Source organism: Pteropus vampyrus, unplaced genomic scaffold, assembly GCF_000151845.1.
Source record: "Pteropus vampyrus isolate Shadow unplaced genomic scaffold, Pvam_2.0 Scaffold120, whole genome shotgun sequence".
Lineage (NCBI taxonomy): Eukaryota > Metazoa > Chordata > Mammalia > Chiroptera > Pteropodidae > Pteropus > Pteropus vampyrus.
In genome coordinates, this window is record NW_011888901.1 from 164,866 (window position 1) to 172,656 (window position 7,791).

At 44.7% G+C, this 7,791-nt stretch overlaps 1 non-coding gene across 1 annotated transcript; it reads right to left on the bottom strand.

The window, feature by feature from the left end:
* Positions 1-6,035: 6,035 nt before the first annotated feature.
* Positions 6,036-6,154, bottom strand: LOC111743741. Its single transcript, XR_002781854.1, has one exon. It is a non-coding gene; the product is annotated as a 5S ribosomal RNA (ribosomal RNA).
* Positions 6,155-7,791: the final 1,637 nt, after the last annotated feature.

Here is a 7,791-nt window from a genome sequence, read left to right on the forward strand (position 1 = left end):
TTGCCATGTCATAATATTTTGATATAAAACATCTGCTGTGGGCCCCCTTGAGTGATCCAGTTAGTGCTTCGGATGAGGTTTTGAGTCATTCAAGAAAGGCCCTCAGTCCCCACCTTTGATCCCTATGCCTGGGAGAAGGTCAATATTCAGTTCCCTGCGACACTCAGCAAAGTGCCATAAGCACCTCCAAGGCCTATTTTTTTCTTCTAATGGGAAAGACCCAAGTATCCTGAATGGCAAGTGATTCTTGACTAGAGAACCGTAGTAGAAGCAGACCTAGTGGTGGGATATGAAGCAGCACCAAAGCTGAATAGAGTTGTAGTGAGAACACAGCTGAAAGGAAACTTTGTGATAGCTATGTATCTATTGCTCCTGAGCAAAAGGCATCAGCAGGTTCTATCTTTCTCATCCCCTCAACTCCCCCAACCCTCAGAACCAGAGAAAAAATTACTTGCACCAAAGCTAAGCTCATCGAGTCCCCAAGCTAATACCTTTATAAAAGATTTTTTTTTCTTTTCAAATTAGGGCTGTTAGTCTCCAGATTTGGAATAGAAGCATTTTCTGCTAAAGGGTTTATTTAACTTGCCCATTAATATATTATGTAGTTCTTAATCTGAGGGTTATTAGAAAGCAAAAACAACTCTCATTGACCTGCCATTCCACCATCTCCTTCTGACTAACTCCTGATTGTGGGAGTGAGGGAAGACATCTCAGGAAAGGAGTCTGGTTTCTTAACACCTCCCCCACAAACTTAAAGTGAGAATGGAGAAAGCTCTGCATTGCTGCCCAGAGCCCACCACTCAGGCTAGAGACCACTGAGGGAGTAAATGCCCTTTTTGTGAAAAAAAGCCATTACATTTGGTCATGAAATGAAGCCAGTGGGCAACCCTTGCTTTAATCTGAACCTCCAGTCTTTAGCTGGGTACTTCCTCAGTTGATTGGCTCTTGGAGCCCTGAGCCCTGGCTTCCTCTGCCTCTGGTTTGCCCTTGTACTGCCTCAACGGGATTCACTTTCATTGCTTGTAACAAGACCTCTTGCACCCAGTGCATAATATGGACAAAACAGGTTCAGATATAGGAGGGCCATGTGTCTTTGGAGTCCTCTACATCATGTAACTGACATCACCAAGGTCATCTATAGTGTTATCCGTAACTACAAATAGGAGAAAAGAGGATTAGAAGGAACACAACCATAGGGTGGGAACATACTCCAAAGTTAATTCACACCTCATTTACAGATCAAGGATTGACCAGTCATGTACCTATTAGTCATTTGCTTCCTTTTGCCAGACTGCTGGCTCTCAGGTAAGGCTGTTCTTTAAAGGCTCAGCTTTTTGCTTGTGATTATTCAAAAACATGCACGGCGGTCTCCCTCCCCTCTGAACTATTCACTAGTCCCTGGACACTTCTGCTTGAAACAGGTGGCTTCTGTCATGACAGTCAGATTTTAAAGGCAAAGGGTGCTATAGCTAATGACTTCCCATCCTGTTTTACTTTTCTGCCATGTTTTGAGGCTTGTTTTTCTGTTGCAGATCTTTTTCACCAGTCTGGGACTTCTTATTTAATAATAAAGCAAATTCCACTCCAAAGCATGACGGTAAAGCTTGATGTTCCAGAGAATCTTGGTTCAAGCATTTCTTCTAAGTCACCTTTTTCAAACTCTAGGTCTTTGTGAGACGACTGCAGGGGAGCTAAGATGTTAACGGGCACATTCAGATCCCTTGTACTAAACACGTGGGGGTTAGGATTGGGCCTTGCCATTGATTCTGTTTGCTATTCTGGGATCTTTTCTGGGGTGAGTGATGTCGGCTGACTCAGAAGACTTTATACTGTTAAAAACTTGTGTAAAAACCTGATACTTCAGAGATAAGATTGAATGTAAGGTTAGAGGTTAAATCAGAAGGAAGGCCAGATGTTAGTTGTCAGATCTGAAGGAAATTCCAGTGTAGTCAGTTTCTCAAAGTCTGGCATAGTCTGATAATAGGCAAGTGACTTGCAGTCATCTTTGATGCATTCAGATAGGGAAGCGGTCACCATTTCTTTTGAGTGTGAATTCAAGTGGAGGGAGGAGGGATAGAGTGGGTAATAAGAAATGATGGTTTTCAAGCTTCAGGAAGTTGAATTTGACCCAGAAAACCCATGGTAATGATGATTCAGTTGCTGCTCCACGTGGCCCCCAAGATTGCAAAATAAAGGGCTTGCAAGGGCTAGACAGATTCCTACTGGTCCACCCTTCCTGAGACAGCTTTCTTATATCAGCACTGAGAGCCAGGAGAAAGGAGACACTTTCTGACCAGCACCTATTCCCCTCTCCCCCACTCTCTCCTGCCCAGAAGCCTGGATGCCTTCAGCCTTTGATGTGCCTAAGTAGATCTTGCCATGAAGCTTAAGCCCTCTTCTCCTGGAAGACATTCCTTTGGGTTTTTGCTTGCAGAGTGAAAGGGAAGGAAAGGGACAGGGGTAGCTTTTTCCATCCCAGCCCTTGGGAACCTTACCAACAGCCTCAGAAGCCTGGCTGGCTCCTTGCTCCCACTGAGTCTATGATCCTCTTTGCTGTTGGCCTATTGTATGCCCCTTGGTGATGGCCTACTGTCCCTGCCCCATACCCTAAGGGAGACCGGAAGATATCTCCTGGCCGCCGGAGTCAGACTCCCATCTTTTCTCTTTCCCAAGTTCTTTTCCCCAAGATATTTCCTCCAATAGCTCAGCTACCAACTACAAAATTAAAAACAGTGGGAGGGGGAAGCTCATTTTGAAGCAAAAATATCTGAAACTGGAGTGTGACAATAGGTTTTATTCCCATTCCCCTCCACCCCAATTTGTTTTCTTCAACTGGCTCAATTCTTACATGTCTCCACTGCCACAGTCAGTATGTCCACTCACTGCTACAGCTGGGTCTTGTTGCTTCACCCACATTGTTCCATGAGCTCACTCACATCTTGTGGTTTTGATTCAGGGCCTGAATATAAAGCAAAACGGCAGCCAGGCTTGACCAATCCATTTCACCTGTGCAATATACGGAGCAAAGCTTTTCAACCGCCAGCATATAAATCAGCCTGGAGGCACACCCCGACTTTACTCATCACCCTCAAAGTTCCTGGGGTAGGGCCTATGATGACACTGCGGGTAGGGACTTTGCGGTGTGAGAGGGGCTGCAGCAAGGCAGGGAGGAGCAGAGGGGCGGGCTGTCCAGATGTTGAAGCCTGGCTGAGGATACTCCCCCCTCTGGTCCCTTTCCCGCACCCACTCGCTGGCCCATGGAACCTGTCACTACTACTTAGCTGCCACTAGGGGGAGCCAAGCAGAGAACAAAGGGAAAGAACACCTGGGGGAAATGGCTTGAGGCTTAAGGAGTGGCATGAGTGGCTGCCTCAGCACCAGTAGGTCCTCCTGGTCCCTTCTTCCCCTTTACATCCCCGGCAGCCAGGATGACAACATGGTGCCCAATTCCAACTCTTTCAACAGAAGGAAAGTACACAAAATGTTAAGTACATAATCCGAGGTACTCTCGTCTAGAGGGGGAAACAGGACATTACCATTTGGTGTGATAAGGACTACAATGAGAGAAGAGCAAGGTCTGATAGGAGCATAATAAGGGACACCTAGGCCAGTGTTGGGAGTCATGAAAAGCTGCAAGGTCTGATAGGAGCATAATAAGGGACACCTAGGCCAGTGTTGGGAGTCATGGAAAGCTTCCTGGAGAAAATACCTGGACACCCAAAAGAATGCAGCTGGTGTGTGTGTGTGTGTGTGTGTGTGTGTGTGCGCGCGCGCGCGAGCACAGGCACATGTTTGTTTGAGGGTAAGATGGGGAGCTGCGATGAGGGATGGAGCTGATGAAACCAGATTGTTTGAGGGTAAGATGGGGAGCTGCGATGAGGGATGGAGCTGATGAAACCAGATCATGAAGGATCTTATAAGTAGGGTGACCATAGGCCTATTGTCCTAGCATACTTATTAATAACACTCACTGTCACTCTCAAAAGTGTCATTGTTTGGATGACATGGTAACCCTATTATATGGTAAGCCTACTTGTAAGACACTAAGGAGTTTGAACTTTATCCTGGAAACAAAAAAGAGCCAGCGAGGGTTTTTAAGCAGGGTAATGACAGGGTCAAATTCACGCAGTTAAAATAGATGGGCAATAGTGCGAAGAATGGATTGGGGTCGGGGAGCAAGAGTGAAAGAGGGGAGATCAGTTAGGAAGTCATGCAGTTGTCCAAGAGGAGATGAAGGCAGCCATGGCAAGACAAGTGCTGGTAAAGAGAAGAACAATTTGCAATATATTTTGGAGGAAAATGCAGCAGAACTTGGTGATGTTTTGATGTAGGGATTGAAGGAGAAGGAAGAGTCCAGGACAACTTCCATTTTTCTGGCTTGAATGCCTGGCAGACACTAGTACTCTGGAGTATGGGGGACAATGCAGTTCAGTTGATGAGCTATGAAGTTAAGGTGCCTTGGAGGGACCTCACCAGGAGGACTCAATGGCAGTCAGTGCAGCCAGCAGAGAGATTGAGGTCATCAACACATTTTTGCAAACATACCCTCTCCAGATAACCATGAAGTGGCGGGGCTATAAACTAGGCTGGCCTTAAGTATCTTGGGTGTTCGAATCCAAAGGACAAGGGAAAGTGGAGGAGGTTATGGAAGAGGAACAAAATTAGGGAACAATGAAGAAAGGTAAAAAGGGTTTTAAATGCACAATATGAAACTCTGGGTTATAGACTACTTAAAGGAGAAAGATAAATAGAAACCAACAAAGAAGCCTCTAAAAGAAAGAGAAGTTGGTCTTTTTAAAACTATAATTTACAACAGCATTACGGACAATTTGGAACATGTGTGTAAAAGAAGCCTTAATCCATAATTGGCCTACCCATCACGATGATTATTTTGGTATATTTGGAATGTATGCATGAGCGAAGCAAGAGCAGCGGCAGCAAGATAACTAAAGAAAATCTGCAGTAACAGTTTAACAGGGTCCAAGGTCAGACTTGGAAGGCTATATCAGCAATCCAGATAGAGAATGGCAATCGGCCTCATTGAAAAAGGGGACAAGGGCTTCAGAGAACAGAACAGAGAGTCCCTATGCCTTTGTTTAAATTAAAATATTTACTTTGAGATAAGTACAGATTCAGATACAGTTGTGAAAAATAATACAGAGATCTCATATGCCCTTTATCCAGCTTCTCCCAATGGTAACATCATGCAGAATCAACAAATTGATAGAAGTAGGAGGCAAGCAATGCCACCGTCACCACAAGGAGCCCTCAGTTGCCATTGTACAGCCACAGCCACTTCCCTCCTACTCCCTGACCCCTCCTTAACCCCTGGCTACTACTAATCTGTTCTTCATATGCATGATTTTGTCATTTCAAGAATCATAGAGCATGCAACCTTTTGAGATTGGCTTTTTTTCTTTTTTTACTCAGCTTAATTCTCTGGAGATTCATTCAAGTTTCATCTCTCAATAGTTTGTTTCATTCACCCATTGAAGGACGTATGTGTTTCTGCTTTTTGGCTATTAAGAATAAAACTGCTATGAACATTGATATAAGATTTTTATGTGAATATAAGTTGTTATTTCTCTGAGATAAATGCCCAGAAATGCAGTCACTGAGTCGTATGGTAGTTGCATGTTTAGTTTTTTGTTTTTTTTTTTAAGTAACTGCCAAACTGGTTTCCACAGTAGCCGTACCATTTTGCATTCCCACCAGCAGTGCATAAACGGCCTAGTTTCTCTGCATCCTCACCAGTCTTTGATAGTGTCACTATTTAGTTTTTTGGCTTTTGTTGCACCATTCTGATAGGAGTATAGTGATCTCTCATTGTGGTTTATTTGCATTTCTCTAATGACCGATGATGTTGAACGTATTTTCATGTGCTTATTTGCCATTCTTTATAACCTCTTTGCTGAAATGTCTGGTCAATTTTTTTTTTTTTTTAGGTGAGGCAATCCTTGGTTGACCTCACAGATTGCAAGGACCTTGTCAGCTTACAATCCCTTATTTTTTTTTAATTTATTTTTTATTTTTTACACCTACAGCACCTGGTCTTCCTAGGTGGTCTCCCATCCAAGTACTAACCAGGCCCGACCCTGCTTAGCTTCTGAAATCAGATGAGATCAGGCTTGTTCAGGGTGGCATGGCTGTAGACTGGTCAAATCTTTTCGGATCTTATTTAAGCCTTCTGTTTTAGCTGGTTGCCTCTGACACCACTCCAGCATGAGAAGCAGGGATGGACCACCACCTCATGACTGCCAGCCAAGGGGTCAAAGTACAGGTCCCCACCCGGCCCCCATTGACAACCAAGTAAAGGACCTCCCCCTTACTGCTAGGAGTGGATGGGAGTTCTGGCCTCCACTAGGCCTCCACTGATACCTCTGGGCTAGGAGGGCTAGGAATTCTTCCTTGCTGCTCCCCAGATGGCCTCCCCTGACACCACAGGGTGGGGGTATGTAGCCTCATTACTGCTGGGTGATGATGAAAGTCTTAGCTCCCCACTAGACCTTCTGACAACACCCAGCCAATAAGAGAAAGGTCACCTCATTATTACTTAGTGGAAGTGGAAGTCCAGGGTCCCCGTGCAATCTCCACTGACACCCCTGGAGAGGGAACCTCGTTACCACTCAGCTGGGATGAAAGTTCCAGCTCCCTAGGCCTCCTCTCACATTCCCTGGCAGGGGGCATAGGTGGGAGCTTGGGGGTGGGGCATCTCCTTACAGCCTGAAGTTGAAGTCTCTGCTCCCCACTAAGGACTTTGCTGGATCAGAAAGTAATGCTGACAGGAAAGCCAGCCTGTCTCTATAGGTTGAGATCTACCTGGCCCCCTAGGTCTAACACAATTCTACTTCCTTCTTAGTATGGAAGAGAAAAGGCCCCAGGGAGTCCCAGGCTAGCAGGACTCCATGCTATAGCTTGGCCTCTGTGAGTCCTTTCCTCTTTCTGGCAAATGATACCAGCTGTCATGCCCAGGCTTGCCTCAGTGAAGCCCCAAGGTGGCTCCCAGTACCCCAATTTGGAGGTTAAGGGGAGTTGTAACTAAATGTCCAAAATGTAGTTTGACAAAACCTTCATTTTCAACCTATGTCACTACACATTTCTGTGAGGAGAGAAGGAAAGAGTATTTTAAACAGAGTTAAATCATTACAGCTCCCCAAAGTTTGGGGACTGACTGGCTACTTTCATAATTGAATGTAAATTGTGGACTTCTGATCCACCTTGTTCCACTGCTGAGAAACTTCCTACAGCCTCTAGATGGTGTTGTCCTTCTCTGTACAAACAGCAGAGGGCCTCATGAGTACAAACTCAATGTTACTGGCAGATACATGGGAAAGGAAGTTTGCCAAGGTTCTAGAAGCACAGTAAAACTTTAACAGAAGAGTGCAAGAAAATTGGCTGTTCAGCTTAATGCTCTCAAAAAAAAAAAAAAAGATTTTCTGAGTTAATAGGGGTTAAGCAGAACCTTCTTATTATGTTTCTCCTCGTGGTTGAAAATCCATCCAAAATTCCCAAGTCATCCTCACTGCCTCAACTAGTAATATGATCCTCAGTAGGGTTTATTCTAAATAAAAATACAGGATGTCAAATAACAACTCAGGATATTATATATTTTTCAAGAAATGAGGCAGATGGAGAGAGGAAGGCAGACTAGCTAGATCCTCAGGACCTGAGGAACAGCATAGATATGAGTTCCCTGGATTTTCTTTTGTCCTCATTTATCCTGGACTGGGTGCTGGAGAGATAGGCAATCCAGAAATGCCAATGGGCACAGAAAAAAAAAAAAAAAAAAGC